This window comes from Plecotus auritus (assembly GCF_963455305.1).
Source record: "Plecotus auritus genome assembly, chromosome: 5".
Lineage (NCBI taxonomy): Eukaryota > Metazoa > Chordata > Mammalia > Chiroptera > Vespertilionidae > Plecotus > Plecotus auritus.
Window position 1 is genome coordinate 140,846,963 of NC_137776.1, and position 19,609 is coordinate 140,866,571.

Genomic DNA, 19,609 nt, shown 5'->3' on the forward strand with positions numbered 1-19,609 from the left:
CCCCACCGCATAGACATGGGAGTATGGAAACCCTAGAGTGTAATTTGGTTCCCTCTCCTTTGAGGAGTATCCTATGAGCTAATCTAACCCTGTCTGCCCTCCACTGACTGTTGGGGCAGCCTTAGGGAAGCTGCAGGTCCCTCCCTGAGTATTCTCTGGACTTGAATTTGTTCCGCCCTGAAACTCACTTGAGGATTTGAATGTGTTTATTCAAAGGGGGCTTACAGATCCAATTGGATGTGAAATCATCCAGCTCTTATGGTAGGAAACTCAAGCTCCCAAAAGACTCCAGAAACAAACTAGAAGGTTCTCTTGACAAGACATGATTTGGGACAACTATGTTAGGCCCTAGGAGATAGGAAGAACAGAATCTCGAGGGTTCAGGTGATTGTAAAGCGGGTGGTGGAAAGTTGTATGTCAACTGGATAAGTTGGGCATTTGTTCAGAATGGGACCTGCTCAAGCTGTCTTTGCCCTTCTAGGTTCTATTGAATTTGACCCTCTTCACATCAGTCTAAGTGGCATTTTTGACAACAGGGACATGGTTCCAAGCTCTTTTTTATACAGTTGGCAGCTCTGATTCTGTCCTGTCAGCCCTTTCCTTATTCCTAATTCTACTCATATCCATACTCTCTCTCCCACAGTAGACTAGAGGAAGTAAGTTTCATCTCTTGTAATTAAGGATGTCTTTCATAAAGATTTCTCATATAAAGAAGTAGCCAAAGCATTGAACTCCTGGCTTTATAGAACAAGGTCCTCAGCAGAAGCAAGGCTGCTTGTCAAGGAATATTCTGGCTCTTCTGGCAGGAAGCCATTCTCCTTCCAGCAAGAATGTCAGCCTGTACCTGAATGCCTGGCATCGAAGACACAGCTCTTCATTCAGTCAGCAGCATGGAAAGTCTGTATTCAGGCTGCTTTGGCCTTGAACTGACTGCTGACCAGCTGCTGTAAAATACACGTCTGGGCAAATTAACATCTGCAGAAGCGAGGCTATAGACTAGAACAGTGCTGGTCAACAATGACCTTTTTACTAATCCAAGGTGATGTATAGGCTATGAAGTTATATAAGAAGGTTTTTGTATAAAATGCATTCCATTTAAAGGACTCATATAATTTTTACCTATCTTTGGTGATAGAGGTCTTTTTATTAAGGGTGATAGATGGTTATTTTATTTTTAATGTTTTTGTCAAGACAAAGGTGGGGGAGAAACCAAGATGACGGCATAGGTAAACACCTAAACTGCTGCCTCACACAACAATTTCAAAACTACAACTAAAAGACAAAATGGACATCATCCAGAACCACAGGAAGGCTGGCTGAGTGGAAATACTACAACTAGAAGGAAAGAGAAAAGCACACTGAGACTCACAGGAGCTGCAGAAGGCAGAGGTACAGAGGTGCGCGTGTGCGGAGAAGGCTGGCAACTGAGTACGCGGCTGGCTTTCTCAATTGGGAGGGAGACAAAAGCTCCTGACTGCTCTGAACTCCAGTTCCAGGTGAGACTCTGGGGACCCAGACTCATATGGGGAGAAACTGGGCTGTAAGGAAAGAGAAAAGCACACTGAGACTCAGAGGAGCTGCGGAAGGCAGAGGTATGAAGGTGCATGCGTGGGGAGGGCTGGCAACTGAGTACGCGGCTGGCTTTCTCAATCGGGAGGGAGACAAAAGCTCCCAATTGCTCTGAACTCCAGTTCTGGGCGAGACTCTGGGGACCCAGACTCATTTGGGGAGAAACTGGACTGTCTGGCAGCGGGCAAAACTCAAGGGTGGCTTTCTCTCAGAGGTGCTTGCAGTGATTATTGCGGGACACTGAGACACAGGGGCCTATTTGGGCAGGGCTGACGGGAAACCAATGCTGTCTGCTCCACCCTGAGACTCCGCCCCATCCAAGCTGAGCACAGAGGCTTTTGCAAGTCTTGTCTCATAAGGGTGTCTCCAGCACAGAAGTTCTCCCAGCGTAGGCACAGCTAATCCTCACAGCCAATTGGCCTGGAGGTCAATTCCTCCCAGTGATACCAACAACAATCAAGGCTTAACTACAACAAGACTGTGCACATAGCCCACAAAGGGGTGCACCAAGAGTGTGTACCTCAGGTAACTGGGGAGGCTGAGCCACTGGGCCCTATAGGACACCTAGCACACAAAGCCACTTTATCAACTCAGGGAAGCAACCAAAATGCAGAGACAAAGAAACAGGTCACAAATGAAAGAAATGGAGGAAAGCAAACTACTGGATATAGAGTTCAAAACCACTGTTATAAGGTTTTTCAAGAATTTTCTAGAAAAGGCTGATAAATTTAGCGAGACCCTCGAGGATATGAAAAAGACCAACTAGAAATTAAGCATACACTGACTGAAATAAAGAATAATATACAGAGATCCAACAGCGGACTAGAGGATTGCAAGAATCAAGTCAAAGATTTGAAACACGAAGAAGCAAAAAACACCCAACTGGAAAAGCAAAAAGCAAAAAGAATCCAAAAATATGAAGATAGTGTAAGGAGCCTTTGGGAAAACTTCAAGCGTACCAACATCCAAATTATGGGGGTGCCAGAAGAAGAGAGAGCAAGATACTGAAAACCTATTTGAAGAAATAATGACAGAAAACTTCTCCCATCTGATGAAAGAAATAGACTTAAAAGTCCAGAAAGCACAGAGAACCTCAAACAAAAGGAATCCAAAGAGGACCACACCAAGACACATCATAATTAAAATGCCAAGAGCAAAAGACAAAGAAAGAATATTAAAAGCAGCAAGAGAAAAACAGTTAATTACCTACAAGGGAGCACCCATACGACTGTCAGCTGACTTTTCAACAGAAACTATGCAGGCCAGATGGGAGTGGCAAGAAATATTCAAAGTGATGAATAGCAAGAACCTACAACCAAGATTACTCTACCCAGCAAAGTTATCATTCAAAATAGAAGGTCAGATAAAGAGCTTCACAGATAAGAAAAAGCTAAAGGAGTTCATCACCACCAAACCAGTATTATATGAAATGCTGAAAGGTATCCTTTAAGAAGAGGAAGAAGAAGAAAAAGGTAAAGATAAAAATTATGAACAACAAATACATGTCTATCAACAAGTGAATCTAAAAATCAAGTGAATAAAAAATCTGATGAACAGAATAATCTGGTGAATATAATAGAATCAGGGGCATAGAAAGGGAGTGGACTGACAATCCTCAGGGGGAAAGAGATGTGGGGGGGGGGGGCGTGCGGGACGAGACTGGACAAAAATTATACACCTATGGATGAGGACAGTGTGGGGACGGGGGGTAAGGGCAGAGGGTGGGATGGGAACCGGGTGAAGGGGAGCTATGCGGGGAAAAAAGAGGAACAACTGTAATAATCTGAACAATAAAGAATTATTTTTAAAAAAGAAAAAAAAAACAAAGGTGGACAATTTTATGTTGGTTCTACAAATTTTGAGGGAAAGTTTTGCTGCTCCATGAGACACTCAGGTTTGGAAACCACCGATCTGAGCCTGGTTTACAACTATTCGCTAGAGCTTTCTTAACTTCAGCACTTTTGACATTTTAGGCCAGCTACTTCTTTGAGCAGGGGTTGTCCTGTGCATTGTAGGATGTTTAGCAGCACTACTAGATACCATTAACAGCCCTCCCCACCCAGGTGCAACAATAAAAAATGTCTCCAAGTATTGGCAAATGTCTCAGGGTGGGTTGGAGTAAGGTAGGCAAGGGCTGTGGTCAAAAACTTTTAAAGTTACTGTTCCAGAGACATTGTACATTTTATTATATTCATTTTTTTCCTTATAAATTTTGTATTGTTTTAAATGACAAGTCATGGAAAATTGCATGGTGGCCATAAATAAATGCAGGTAGCAAGGAGAACAAGGCTATATAAAGGTTATATTTATTATACCTTTATTATTTTTTGTCTCACAAAGATGCTGTAACGCTTAGTTAGTATTGACAAAGTATTTTAAAATACTTTTGTAAATAGATACAAAATAGATACTTTTGTAAATAGATGTTATTACACATAATAATGTTTTGCCTTTATATGTCATTATTGTTCACTTGAGATTCTCAATGCATTGATTCATTTGTTTCCTCAGTATATGATTTTCAGTTTATCTCAGGGAAATTGATAATACAAACTAGTGTTCACCTGACATAATATAAAGCCAGGGAATTAATTTAATCTGCCATTTCCTTTATAAGACCCTGATTATTATTACTGTATCTTTATATAGAACACGTATATATTTAGTATATAGTACATATATTGTATTTAAAATATAAAATTTTAAAAATACATTTAGTATATTTAATAAAACTGATATTTTCTATTATATATTACTATATGTTATATATTCTATAATTTTTAAGCATGTATATTTCTCTTTGCAAGGCTGGCAGCCTCGTAGAAATAGGAGGAGGTCTAAGCCTTCAGTTGTGTGTCTCTCGGAGGCTACAGGCTGTGGGCACATTATTCACGGGCAGCCTACAGGCATTAGGGAATGCTAATTGCATTAGCTCCGTCCTCCAAAGAAACACTTTCGTTATAGATTTATCTTTCCAATGCTGGGCTTTTGGCTATTATTGAGATTGCTATAAGAAAAGAAACATATCTGTATTTTTTGTAATAATCCAGTTATAATACAACTTAAAATATATGGTGGGATAATCAGAACTGCCTTCTGACTTTCATGAACACTTACTGTCTTTGCCTTCATGGGTCCCTTCCTTTATTAAAAAAAAACATTAAAAATTATAGTTTATGACTGCATTGGTATAAATATAGATATAATTCCAGCTGGGTTACATTCTTCTTTTTCTTTTTTTTTTTTTAAATATATTTTATTGATATTTTACAGAGAGGAAAGGAGAGGGATAGAGAGCTAGAAACATCGATGAGAGAGAAACATCGATCAGCTGCCTCCTGCACACCTCCCACTGGGGATGTGCCCGCAACCAAGGTACATGCCCTTGACCGGAATCGAACCCGGGACCCTTCAGTCCGCAGGCCTACGCTCTATCCACTGAGCCAAACCGGTTTCGGCATCTTCTTTTTCTTATTTAAAAAGAATTGAATCACTCTGGGGGCCCCTAAAAAGCATGACAAGTTCTGGCACTGTGCCTAAGGTACCCAATAGAGATGGGCTCTGGGAATAATACATTGAAGTGTTAGTTAGTGCTTTCCCCCTTAATTCCTATGCTCTTAAGGAGGTATTCTAGTTTTATTTCTTCAGGTAAGAATGATCCAGCAGGCAACACAGCCAAATTCTTGAATTTGGGGTTCAAAAGCTTAGACCTTAGGATGACAACCTAGATTTGGAAGAATAAATGAAAAGGTGGGCTATCCTGTCCCAGAGTAGATGAAGAGTTTATGGACTGAAGACAGAGGAGGCAGAGAAGTTGAGAACGTGTGAATTTGTTCAGGATCCCAAATTTGAATTAAGACTTTGGAAGTCCTAGAGCAGGTGGGACTTATCACTGCCTCGGCCTCTATCTCCAGGGTAATGTCTGCAGAGCTGTCTGAAGGACAGGGCTCCTATGTGTCTGCCATGGTCAGGATGGTAGGGACATGAAGCACCTACCTGCTTGGTGGGACAGCATCTGAGTTTCTAGAAACCCTGGGTGGAGGGGGACACAAGAAAGCTTTTGGTAGGCTACTGAGTTGGCACCCTTGTGTCTCAGTGCCAGTCTATACAAACATCTGTGTGGCAGGACCAGGAAGGCATAGCAGAGATATGCATGGATCCATAACAGAAAACCATAGGGGAATGTTTCCACAAATGCTAACAAGAAGAGAGGATGACAACAAAGATGGATTCTTGGCATGGGGGAATCACATGGACTCTTTAGAGCGAAAAGGACCCCTGAACTGACCAAGACTAATGTTTTCCAACTGGAAAATGAGAGCTTGTTAAATTATGGAAATTAAGTTTAATTATGGAAAAATTAAGTTGTGATTCTTATATACCAGAATTTTTGAAGCCTGATTAGTATTCACTATACATAGATGTTTATAAAGCTTTACAGTATTTGAAGGACCTTCTGTATTTTCTTTTCATTTTAATTCTAATAAAAATCTAAAAAGGTACTGGTATTTGTCTATGTTCTCATTTTACATATGAAGCACAGAGGGTTAAATAACTTGCCTAAGGTCACACAGCTAGGACCTGGCTTAGCAAAGGCTCAAACTCATGGCCTTATTACATCTACCACCCATGGCTCTTGATGTTGTTCAATATACCCACTAAGGACTTTCATGAGAACTTTCTGTCAGTCTCAAAAAATGCTGGTATTGTACCAGTATGCTTTTAGTGTCTTTAAAATTAATGCTCAGTTGTGAGGAAGGCAAGAGAGCTGGAGCTCTGCCACTTCAATCTGGACTTCTTTGCTGTTGTATTCTATGCATAACTCTGCTCCCAATTCTCAGAGGTGGGGAGGTAAGGTGTAATTTGAATGCAGTACAAAGGCCAAGATGAGGGTTGGTTCCTAAAGGACCTCCTAACTTAGACACTGAGTGCCCCATCTAGGTGAATGGATGCTGTTCTGTTTCCTCAGCCCTGTGACCACACTCAGCATGTTGTAGATTTTTCTTAATTGTCTGTTGTTCTTGCCACATTGTGAGCAAGTGAAGGCAGCGACTACATCAGACTTGCTTTCCATTGCATCCCCTGTACCTAGCAAAATGCCTTGCATGTAGTAGGTACTTAAAAGTACATGCTAAATGAAGGGACAATTGAAGGGACAGATGGATAGAGAAATTTTTGGATACTTCAGTGTCCATTATACAATTCTAGCCCTGTATCCCTTAATTGCAAGTTCGCTTCTGACGGGTGCTTGGGTTCAGCTTCCTTTATCTTACCCAAGAAAGCTTTATAAAAATAGCTACTTCTCGGCAGAAACCGGTTTGGCTCAGTGGATAGAGCGTTGGTGTGCAGACTGAAAGGTCCCAGGTTCGATTCCGGTCAAGGGCATGTACCTTGGTTGCGGGCATGTCCCCAGTAGGGGGTGTGCAGGAGGCAGCTGATCGATGTTTCTCTCTCATCGATGTTTCTAACTCTCTATCCCTCTCCCTTCCTCTCTCTGTAAAAAAATCAATAAAATATATTAAAAAAAAATAGCTACTTCTCTTGCAGGCTACGTCATCTCTTCTTTCTTCTCTATCCCCAAATTTCTCCCTTATTATTTCTAACCAGTCTTTTAGACAAGATGTTTGGAATATTTTTTCTTGTTCCATTTACATGTTTTAAGAACTGTTTTTTTTTCTACCTTATGTTTAATTGTCAGTTTCTTTTAGACCCTCTTTAGAAACGGAGCACATGTTATAAATTCATATGAGCAAATACTGCCTGTTCTCTCTCATTTTGAAAAAAAATTATTAAAATTCATGGTGGGAAAAATTTCTAAAGTGGCAAGTTGCCTTTCTAAAATATTAACATGTCTTATTTTAGAATTTACTTTTGGTAACTAATCTATGTTATTAAATAAGATTCACTTAATTGGATTCACTGAATAATTGCTGCTTGCTAAGTATTGTTTTGTGATATTAGTTTTACCACAAATGCCAAGTTGTTTTTAGGAAGTAGCCTCAGTATTATTCAAAAAGAGATGGAAAATATATGTCATAAATCTAGTAAATTTGTAATTAAAATAATTTCACAAATATAGTCAATTTTTATTGGGTATTTTTTTTTAAGTTTAAATGCAGTACATGATAAATAAGCTTTATCTCTTAACAGATTCTTACTTTTTTCTTAAGGCACCGCAACAGAGAAGCTTACCCCAAAGATTATGATATCGAGGGTCCTGAGAAAATTAAAAAACTGTGTAATTCAACATATTGGAGACTTGGAACTGATGAACCCCAAGTGAGTAGTGGCTGCTAATTTCTTTAAGACTGGAATCTTCCCCCTTGTGAACAATGAAAAAATAAAGGGAGGAGTACTTTGCTAGTGCCACCCTCTTAGCTATGTAAGTTACATAGGCACGTGATTTAGTCACTGTGTGCTTCAGTGACCTTACCTTAAACATGTGTATACTTCAAAAGGTTACTGTGAAAATAAAATGAGATAAAACAAGTAAAGTGCTTAATGCAGCCTGGCACAGACCAAGTGCTCAAGAAATGATTACTGTTGTTATACTTTTGCTGCACCTGTGGCATCTTGCTAGGTGTCTGCTTTGACCTTCACAATAACCATGTGAAGTAGGTATTATCTTGATTTTATAGATGGGTAGGATCTACTAGAGGTTAAGCAACTTTCTCAAAATCACACAGTTAGGGAGTGGAAGACTTAGATTTCAGTTCTTTTTGTACTTACGGTGACGGAGTTGTGAGTAATTAAAACATGCTAAAATCCTTATAATATTTGTACACCCAGTTACAAAAAGAATATTCATTGCATTGCATCAGTAATTTGTATTTGAACTGCTTTTGTGGGTTACTGCTTGGCTATTTAGACTTCTACCCAATCAGTATGAGGCAGGAACTCAACTTCACAAAGATCCCTAAATTGTGTCCTACAATGCTACGAGCTTTGGGCTAGTTGAAGACCCAATTCAACCTTAATAGGATGGTCTTGGGGCCTGAAAAGCTGGTAATTTGACATGGGCGGGTGTGAATGTGTTGAAAAAACTAGGTTTATATCACATTCTGCCCTCAAAGGCTGGCCTAGTTTGAAATAGGGCAGGTCCAGGAAGGAAGATCCACACTTATAATTGGCAATGGTTCTAGAAGATTCTCAGTTCTCCAGTATGATGGAAATAAATTAGCTTTGCAGGGCCCAGACTGTTATCTCCCTTCCTTGAATAGTTCAATTGACAGAGTAATAAGGATAGTCTGAAAAATGGGGACTTATTATAAAGATACAACTGCCTGAATATGGAACCAAAAAATTTAAAAGAACCAAGACAGCAAGACAGTCTCTTTCATTCCCCCCCCTTTCTCTCTCTCTCTCTCTCTCTCTCTCTCTCTCTCTCTCTCTCTGACACAAGCACACAGAGAGTCTCTCTTGGCATCTCTGTTTCTCTCTGCTCATTTGTGCTCTTTCCTCACAGCTCAGTTCTCAGGGGAATTCTGATGGTTTCATCAGTTTCCACCCCACCCTCTTGCCTTTGCACCAGGCTGTCTCTTTGGTCATTAGCTCACATATGGATGGAGCTCTTGAGTCTGGTACCTAATTCTATCAATAGTCACCCTCTCCCACTCTCCCAAATCCAGTTTAACCTTGCTTTCTTGAGCACAGGGCTATCGTCAGGACAAGAGCAAGTGGAAAAAGCAGGCATTGCCTGGCATGCACTTAGAGTTTGTTGTTGTTGTTTTTTACCTTGAAAAACATTTATTTTTTTTATTTCTAAATGAAAATGTTTTTGGTCTCTGGATTGTTGGAGGAAGCAAGATGAAGTGAAGTGTGAGGTGTAAGAACCACAACATTCATTCCTTATATTCCATGCATTATAGTAGTTAATCCTCAGGTTTAATATATGATGCATAAATAAGATATTAACCTTCTCTCTGACGTTTGTTCATGGTCATTGAAAACTTGGCCTTCCTTTACCAGAATTGCAGTATGTATTAGATAAGAAGAAAAATAAAGCAAGGAGTCACTATTTCTGATGAAACTGCTACTTTCATGTCTTAATAGTAGGTTACATTTTTATCTATGGATCTTTTTATATATAAAGCACTTGCTCATTCAACTTGTTTCTTGCTATTCTTAAACAAAGTTATAAAGTTGACAAGAAAGACATTATTTCAGTTCTCAACCTAGATTCACTTACTTCAAATGGCTCACCCAAGGTCCCAGGTGTATAAAAAGAAGGAGGGGATACAGATTCTCCATACCTTCATGTGTCAGGTGGGATGCTAGATGTGGCAGGAGGATGGATGAGTGTCTCTTCCTTTTGTCACAGATTTTGATGGAGGTCTAAATATTAGAACACTCTTGATATTTGGCAGGAGCCATATGTCCTAAAGCAAGATACCTAAGCAGGAGCTGTAAAAAATAATAAACTAGGTGAGGCCAGTATGAATGGTTATGTCTTTGAAGACTAGAGCCCAAGAGTTGAACGAGGATTTATTTAGTTGTGGGTTTTATGTCCCTCCTTCCACAGTTGAGAGGTGTTTCAAGGGAGCCACTCAGAGAGATTAATGGTGTGTCCTGTAATTTAGAGGACATAGAGTCCAGGTATATGACATATGCCTGAGAACCTAAAGCTGAGAGGCCATGCTTGGTCTGGCAGAGCAGGTGGTGGGGGTCTCTGGGGGGGAAGCAGTCCTTGAAGTGGGATGTTGGTCAAGGATATATGAGTGTGTAAATTTACCCATGGACTCATTGGAGAAAATTGGCCAAAGCACTTTTGAAAAGGCTGCTTAGAGTAGGAGCAGGGGATGAGGAGACCAAGCACAACAGACCCATCAGATACTCAAGGCTTGGGAAGAGGAGTTACAATCAACCGGGAGGAGCTTTGCCTGCTTCCAGCAAGCTACAGTTGGAGGGCCTTGTAAGAGAGTCCCTGGAAACAATTACAATTATGCCGCATGAGAGGAGTCAATTTTGAATGTCCTATAAGCCCAGGACCACCAGCAAAGGTCAAGAGAGTAAGAGCCATTTAACACTATGCCTCATCTCTTCCCATCAGCCAGACATGGGAGGGGCCTGGGAGTTGGGGGAATAGAAGAGAGAAGCCTGGAAAGGAAAGGAAACAGCAGTGGAACAAGGCCCCACCCACTGTAGGCTTCCATGCCTAAAGCAGCCCTGAGCTGGGGAGGTGGGAACCTTAAATCTAATCAGTTAGAAGTGATTACTTCACTGGACTGGAAAATTTATAGCTACAATGAGATCCTTCTTGAGATTGAGGGGCCCAAAAAAGCTATGGGACTTGCTTAAAATTTCCAACAAGCCAAAGGAAAGAACTAGCTATCCATGTGGGATTTAAGGGACAGGCAAAGCTCCTCCCAGTTGATTGTAACTCCTCTTCCCAAGCCTTGATTAAAATCAAATTGCTTAATGATCGCATTCTATTGATGGAATAGAATGAATTCAATAAGATGGTTACATGAACAGCACCTCATTTCATCTTTGGAAAAACTCCCCAGGCAGGTACCACACGTGGCCCACATTGTGTAGATGAGGATACTGAGGCCAAGCGAAGCTTTATCACTTATTCAAAGTCAAACAGCTGGCAAGTATATTAAAAATTAAAATCCATTTATTTCCCTACCGGTTCCAAAGTCTAAGATCGTAAATATTTTCCCAAACTCCCTTTTAAAATGCCATGTTGCTCCGCTCTTAAGCCTTTTAAACATCCGACAATACATACTCCTTGCAGAAAATGAGCCTGGTTACTTTTTTGCTCTGGCTTGGGTATTGTATACATCTTACTGCATATGTTGTGGGCTTTGATTTCTTACATCTTAGCTATAACCTCTGTCCTGTTTTTCAAATTATGTCTGCATATGTGCTGGCCAGTCCTATTCCCATCTGCTTCTCCTTCTGAATGCCTTCGTAGCATTTTTTTTTTTCAGCATTGTTGCTGAGTGGTTGCTTCTTATGTGTACCAGCATTTCTGTTTAGCTGATTGAAGGTTTCCTTGCCCTTAACTGCTACTGCTGGGGCGAATGTGCACATTGGCTTTTTGTAAAGATATTTAAGATGAGACTCCCTTTGTCTACATTATGGCCAAGACTCCAAAAGGGCAAGAACAAAACCACATTCTCATGTACCAACGTGAAATATTAGGCCATTGAGGTGAAACCCTCAAAGAAGATGGTGCCCTTAGGCCACCACACATATGCAGAATACAAGAGGATTGAAATTCAGGAAACCAAAAGAGGAGTTGTGAGTAGAGAGAACAGGGTTTTGGAAAAGGTGTGCTGTAAGTCTTATCTGGAAACATACCCCTCTGGTTTCAGTGGTGGCATAATGGATTTCCTACCCCAATACCCTCAGGCTGTGTGGGACCATGGGAGATGCAGATTCACAGGGGAGCAGTAATTCAAGCCACTGGAGTTTCTCTGGTTGTCTTATTATTCTAAGTGACTATAGGAAATAGCATTTTAAACTACGGTATTTTGTTTTGGTATTTTATTTGGATTTTGTTCAGGTGCTACTGGCTATAACAGAGTGAGCCCCAAGCAAACTAAACTGATCAGGGGTACTTTTATCAATCCTTGTTCATTTGTAAAGTCTCACCCAAGGATCCTCACAACACTACCAAAGGCCCTGTCACAATCACAGTCACAAGACTGCTTCTGAGGAAGTGGTGCATGTCCTGTAAATTCGGAAGGATTTATTAAGATACTGTATATTTTTATTGATGTCAGAAAGGAAGGCAGAGGGAGAGAGAGATGGAAATATCAATGATGAGAGAAAATCATTGATCAGCTGTCTGGGGATTGAGCCCACAACTCGGGCATGTGCACTGGGAATGGATCCATGATCTCTTGGTTCATGGGTCAAAGCTCAACTATTGAGCCACACCAGCCGGGCTCAAAAGGATTTTAAGTACAAGCACATCTGATGCTATCAAAGAAAAGCAAATAATTAAACAAATTTTCTTATACAGGTAATGAATTAATGCCAAGGCTTTTTGGAACTCGCATTCTATTGATGGAATAGAATCAAAAGGACCACATTGATGAGCACATTAGGTTAATATTAATATTAATATTAGCAGTATTATAGTCATTTTAGACTTTAAAATAGCAAATAAATTAATAGTACAGAAGTATGCTAATATTCATTTTATGAATAAAGAATAGCTAAGTGGGTCTTAAATTTGGCATTTAAAAATTAATGACCCTAAAAAAGAATATGAAGGGATATAATTACACTGGATCTGAGAAATTCAGCTATCATTTATTTAATTGACTCAGGTGTGTTTTTCTTTCTTTTTTTAAAAAAATAAATCTTTATTCAGATTATTACAATTATTTCTCCTTTTTCCCCCCATAGCTCCCCTCCACCCATTTCCGACCCCACCTTCTGCCCTTACCTCCCCCACACTGTCCTCATCCATAGGTGTATGATTTTTGTCCAGTCTCTTCCTGAACCCCCCATACCCCTTTCCCCCTGAGAATTATCAGTCCACTCCCTTTCTATGCCCCTGATTCTATTATATTCACCAGATTATTCTGTCCCTCAGGTTTTTAATTCACTTGATTTTTAGGTTCACTTGTTGATAGATATGTATTTGTTGTTCATAATTTTTATCTCTACTTTTTTCTTCTTCCTCTTCTTTAAGAATACCTTTCAGTATTTCATATAATACTGGTTTGGTGGTGATGAACTCCTTTAGCTTTTTCTTGTCTGTGAAACTCTTTATCTGCCCTTCAATTCTGAATGATACCTTTGCTGGGTAGAGTAATCTTGGTTGTAGGTTCTTGCTATTCATCACTTTGAATATTTCTTGCCACTCCCGTCTGGCCTGCATAGTTTCTGTTGAGAAGTCAGCTGACAGTCGTATGGGTGCTCCCTTGTAGGTAACTAACTGTTTTTCTCTTGCTGCTTTTAATATTCTCTCTTTGTCTTTTGCTCTTGGCATTTTAATTATGATGTGTCGTGGTGTGGTCCTCTTTGGATTCCTTTTGTTTGGGGTTCTGTGGGCTTCCTGGACTTGTAAGTCTATTTCTTTCACCAGGAGGGGGAAGTTTTCAGTCATTATTTCTTCAAATAGGTTTTCAGTATCTTGCTCTCTCTCTTCTTCTGGCACCCCCATAATTCTGATGTTGGTACGCTTGAAGTGGTCCCAGAGTCTTCTTACATTATCTTCAACTTTTTGGATTTTTTTTTTTGCTTTTTGCTTTTTCGGTTGAGTGTTTTTTGCTTCTTTGTATTTCAATTCTTTGACTTGATTTTTGTGTTCCTCTTGTCTGTTTTTGGGTCTCTGTATAATATTTTTTATTTCAGTCAGTGTATGTTTAATTTCTAGTTGGTCCTTTTTCATATCTTCGAGGGTCTCGTTATATTTATCGGCCTTTTCTAGGATATTCTTAAAAAGCCTTATAACCGTGGTTTTGAATTCTATATCCAGTCGTTTGTTTTCCTCCATTTCTTTCGTTTGTGATCTGATTCTTTGAGGCTGCATTTTCACTGCTTCCCTGAGTTGGTAAGGTAGATTTGTGTGCTAGGTTTCCAATATGGCCCAGTGGGTCTGCCTCCCCAGTTAACCTGAGGTGGACACTCTTGTTGCACCCCTTTGTGGACTGTGTGTACAGCCTTGTTGTAATTAAGTCTTTATTGTTGTTGGTATCACTGGGAAGAATTGACCTCCAGGCCAGTTGGCTGTAAGGATCAGCTGTGTCTATGCTGGGAGAAGTTCGGTGCTGGAGACAGCCTTATAGGATTAGACTTGCCAAATTGCAATAGCCTCTGTGCTCAGCTTGGATGGGGTGGAATCTCAGTCTTGGCTTCCTGTCAGCCTTGCCCTTGCGCGCACGTGCGTGCCTTCAGACCTCTGCCTTCCCGGCTCCCGAGTCTCCGCCCGAGAGTCCAGACTCCCCCCATAAGAGCGTGGGTCCCCAGGGGCTCGCCTGGAACTGGGGTTCACTGCCGTCAGAACTGGGGCTCAGTGCAGTCAGGAGCCTCTGACTCCCTTCCACTAGGGAAAGCCTGTGGCAACCTCCGCAGCCTTTGTGCGCACTGGCGCGCGCGCGCTTTCAGTCCTCCGCCTTCCCCGGCTCCCGAGTCTCCACCCGAGAGTCCAGACTCCCCCCGTAAGAGCGTGGGTCCCCAGGGGCTCGCCCGGAAATGGGGTTCAGTGCAGTCAGAACTGGGGTTCAGTGCAGTCGGGGGCTTCCTTCCCCCTTCCGCCAGAGAAAGTCAGCCAGGCTCTTAGCCGCCCTTCCTCTCTGCGCGCACAAAGACCCTTTGCCGTACCTCCAATTCTCTGTGAGCTTTCCTCTTTCCTTCTAGTTGTAGAATTTTCACTCAGCCAGCTTTCCTGTGGTTCTGGATGTTGTCCGTTCTGTCTTTTAGTTGTAGTTTTGAAATTGTTGTGCGAAGCAGCAGTTTAGGTGTTTACCTATGCCGCCATCTTGGTTTCTCTCAGGTGTGTTTTTCTTTGTTTAACACAGTAGAATGGTGTTTTGACCACATAGTCTTAGAGATGCTTGTATTCAGATCTAAGTACCTGAAAGAGGCATATAGATGAAATTCTTGTAAATGGAATAATTTTAAATGTCACTGTGAAAGAACAACTTAAATCAGGAGAAAGGAAGTTGTTTTGGGGGTAATGGATTGTTGAGTCCTGTCATGCTTCCTGTCTCCATTATCTCTGAGCCTGGAGTTGATGCCATTGGTTCCAGCCTTATTAACCTGGAAGTACTTTGGATTGTCTTCTCCAGTATTGATTGGCACAATTGAATCTACCTTTACTGTTTCAGGAATTCTGTATCAATTTTAGCCCGCTATGTGTACCTTCCTTGTTGTCTGCTGCAGCTATGGGTTTATTCTAGCAAATATCTTCTTTGCCATTCCTAGGGGTTTGGGACAGGAATGAAAGTAGGTGTCCACCATTTTTATCCAATCACTCTCTTTCATAACTCTTCTGTATCAAAAATAAGGCCAAATTTAACTTTAGAGAAACTTGAATTTAATTTTTCATGTATATTAATTTGCTTAAGCAAGAACAAATGTAGCTAAAAATGTGCAATCTCACACACACACACACACACACACACACACACACACACCCCTACTGTCTATCCTACTTTGTGAAGTTAGTTTTTTCTCAATCCCTGGATAAAATATGTGCAGTTTCCATCATTTTTATGGTCCATTTTTATGTCTATTGGTCACATTTCAATAATTAAAATATATAATCAAAATTATGAATTTCATTTAAATTTAAATCTTTTCCCTTCCACCATTTAGAGTCTGCTGCAGGCCAGAGGTCTGCAGAGGGAAGTATGTGGGCAGGGCAGGGTTAATTGGTTTTCTATTTCTTCATTTCTCTGCTCCTCCTTCCTTCTCTCAGACAACTAGACAGCTAAAAAGCTCTCATGGGGTAACTTTACTAATATTAATTACTTAACTGAGACACTGTTGTGACAAGACTGTTTTGTTATCTGAGAGTGATCAGAATAAAATATGGCACTTGTCCAAGATTTATTTCTTCTCTGAACAGGGAATGAACCATCCCAAACAGGCTAGCTGTCTAGCATAAACAGGCAGTGGGGAAAAAAAACACACAAACACAATGAAATTTTTTTTCTGATTGTACCCTATGAGTCCCAGTTATTCAAAATAGTAATGGGGTGGGGTCCTCTCTGCTCCTCTGGGATCCTTTAAGTAGTCTGTGTATGGCACTACTGAATTCACCCAGACATGAAGACAGCCAGCATTTCTAAAGGCAAAACTGCTGCTGAGAAATAAGAACAGCCTTTGGATGCTTTTTAAAGATAAAGATTTGACAAAGTCTCATTGCTTACTTGTTGATGATAATGACATTTTTGGTTGTGGTGCAGAAAAGGTACAGTTGGTAGGGGAGTACTGTTTAACAGGGTAAAATAAGACTTCCTCATTTGTGATTAAAGATCTAAGATAATGAATGCCAACTCCTTCATTACAAAGTGAGGTGCTGAATTACTCGTGTAGAATAGGCAAAGCATTTGGGCAGCAACTGATTTTTAGCCCCCCGGCCTCTCATCCACCTTGAAGATTAAAAAAAAAAAAGATTGAAAAAAGGCCGAGAGTATTAGGAATTTGGAGGAATCATTTGAAGATTGTGTGCATGCTGAGTCTCATACCTGTTGTCCCCAAGGGGTAGGGGTAATAAGTATGTCCCATTCATTTCAAAGCCTTTGAGTAAGGCCTCAAGGATACTAGACAGGGGACTTGATCAGTGTTACCTGACGTTGGAGGACTTGATGGACTGAAATCTGACTCATTCCTGATGCAGCCTGTGGCATTAGAGAGGAAAACTGATTTGGGAAGTACCTGCACTTCCTTCTATATGGGTCAGAGGGGTATGCTTTCTGGGGATCCTGTAAGAAGCCCAAATGTCAATCATCTAAAACAATTGTTATAAGAGAGATTCTGCCAGGGAGTAAGTCATCCTCAGCAGGAAGAAGCTGGTTACCCTCGACTGTGGAATTTGAGTGTAAGTTCTATGTGACCTGCGTGTTTCCCCTATCAGCCACCCGGTTATATGTCTACTGGGTTTTCTTAAATGCAGCACATATGGGAAGAGTTATCTTGGAAGATTAGAAGTGAGGACTAAAAAAAAAATTGTTACTCAAGAAAACAAAGAATAAGCATGATATTATGAAGTGAACTTCCTGCATACATATTAGGTATTTTTTATATTACCATTTGACTCAAGTGAGACTTTACTATGCAAATTAAATGGAAATTTTAGTGATTATCCTGTGGGTTTGTGCTGTGTTAATTTAGCTGTCTCACATACCAAATTGCCAATCTCCAGTTTGTGATATATATATATAAAATCCAAAAGACTTTTAAACATATGGAAGTGCTTTTATAAATTACCCACCCTTATGTCAGGTTATGAACATTTCTAGGCCAAAGTGATCTTTCACATTAAGATGGAATAGGATTAGGTTTGCCTACATGCAACACAAACCACAAATTAACAGTGGCTGTTCACATACTGTTTTATTCTTTTATGTAAAAAGTCTGGAGGATAGCAGGCCAGGACTGGTATGGAATTTTGACAGATTAGCAGAGACCCACTTCTTCCAGCTTTCTGCTCTGCCAGCATTTGGGTAGGGCCCAAGACAGCTGCTAGAGACCTGTCATTATGTCTGCATTCCATGTAGCAGAAAGGGGGAAAAAAAGAAAAGGAACCTTTCCCAGAGGTTGTATAAATTACTTTCACTTATTCATAAGGGAGACTAGAAAAATAAGTCTGAAACACCAAGGTCCCAGCTAAAATTTTGGGGTTCTATTACTGATGAAGACGGGAAGTCCAATACTGGAGGATAACATTTGCCTATGAGATAGAAAGGACAGAGGTTGAGAGTGGGCTCTGGAGTCAGATGGCTTCTCTTTGCTTCTTGGCTCCACTGCTCGTTAGGCTGTAACTTTGATCAAGAGTCTAAAACTTTCACGTCTTTATTTCCTCAGGTAATGTGAGAGTAGGAGAGTTTTCATGAGCATGTAATGTGAAGACATTTTGAGTGGTGTCTGGCCATGTGCTATGGTTATTACTATTATCCTCGTGATTTACTATAACTCACTAAGCTGCAGTCAGTATAGCCTCTGGAGTTCACTACTGTAGCTCCAGAACTTAGTAGGATGCCTGGCACTTCAGAGACATGGATGGATGAATGAATGAATGAGCCAGACTGCATGAGTTTTGAATTGTGAAATTTCTACTTTTTCGGTGGTATACATGGGCATTACTTAATCCCTTTCAACCTCAATTTTCCCTTAAGATGAAGATAAACTATTCCAAGTGTTCTTCCTTTCTCCTTCCAGATTCATTCTCTACCCTTCTAACCCTGCTCTGTGCCAAGGAGGCTGATCTTTATACATCAATGAGCTCCCTTACCCTCTGGCTTCCTGTTGGGATTCGCCTGTAGAAGGCACTGACAGGTGTTTAGAGGTGGAAGGAGAGTTAGCTTGCCCATTTATTCCCATGGCCTCCTCCTGCAGAGCCATGGTTTGTCAGTGGCTGTGTGCTATAGACAATAGACAGAATGTTTGGGTCGCCCAAAAGTAAATGTTGAAACCCTGCCCCAGTGCGATGGTATTAGGAGGTGGGTCATTGTGATTGGTGCCATGTGAGGACATGGTGAAAAGATAGCCTTCACTGGACACTGGATCTGTCAGAGCCTTGATCTTGGACTTCAAAGCTTCCATAACTGTGAGAAATAAATTTCTGTTGTTTATAAGCCACCCAATCTATGGTATTTATAACAGCAGCCTAAGGTGGACTAAGACACTGTGTGTCTGTTCTGAAAGCCACAACTATCAAGTGGCCCTTTCTTTACAACTAGGTCTTTCTGGGTTCCAGTGATCGCCCCTACCATATGGGTCCCCACTATTGTGTCCTCATGGCACTTCAACATTGTTTGGGGGTTTTGAGTGCTGGTCACACTTTTACAAATACTTCTTTTATTAAATTCTCCTCAGTTCCCCATTTTATTGTTTTTTTTGTTCTGTGACCATGATTGATACATGATATTAGTAGGGTGGCTTTGAGCGTTTAATGAAATAATAATGCATACAAAGTGCTTAATGTGGTGTCTGACACAGAATAAGCACTCAATAAACTTAAGCTCCACTAATGTGACTATCATCTGCTTTCTTTTACTTCTCATTATTTCAATATTTTTGTTTCAGAAAATTTTCAAAGATGTTGATTGCTTTGTTGAAGTAATCATTGCCAAGAATGATCAGAGCATAACTAAGGCAAATTTTGGGGTCAAACTTAAACCTTAAAACAAAATGGTGGCTAGTCATCTTCCCCTACTGCCAAAGATATGTTTTCTTTTTTGTTAAAGCATAAACTATAAAGCATAAACTATACTGTGTCCTATGCCATTGACTTGTGAACTTGGGGATCTAAGAAGAGGAGTAGTTGAGCTTAGGGTATAGGAATGAGAACTTGGAAATTGGGCTAGGAGGCTGGTGATTCAGGAGGTTGTGGTCTTAGAACGGGGTG

The 19,609-nt window shown here is 40.6% G+C and overlaps 1 protein-coding gene across 2 annotated transcripts in view; it reads left to right on the forward strand.

Moving 5' to 3' along the window:
- CFAP95 (cilia and flagella associated protein 95) overlaps positions 1 to 19,609 on the forward strand; it is a 129,476-nt gene that overhangs the window by 44,094 nt on the left and 65,773 nt on the right. Inside the window, exon 3 of one of the 2 annotated variants that reach the window (XM_080670903.1) lies at positions 7,740 to 7,848. The exons of the other annotated variant lie outside the window; for it this stretch is intronic. The gene's annotated coding sequence lies outside the window, so the exon portion shown is untranslated. The remainder of the gene's footprint in view (positions 1 to 7,739; positions 7,849 to 19,609) is intronic. 2 annotated transcript variants of the gene reach the window in all.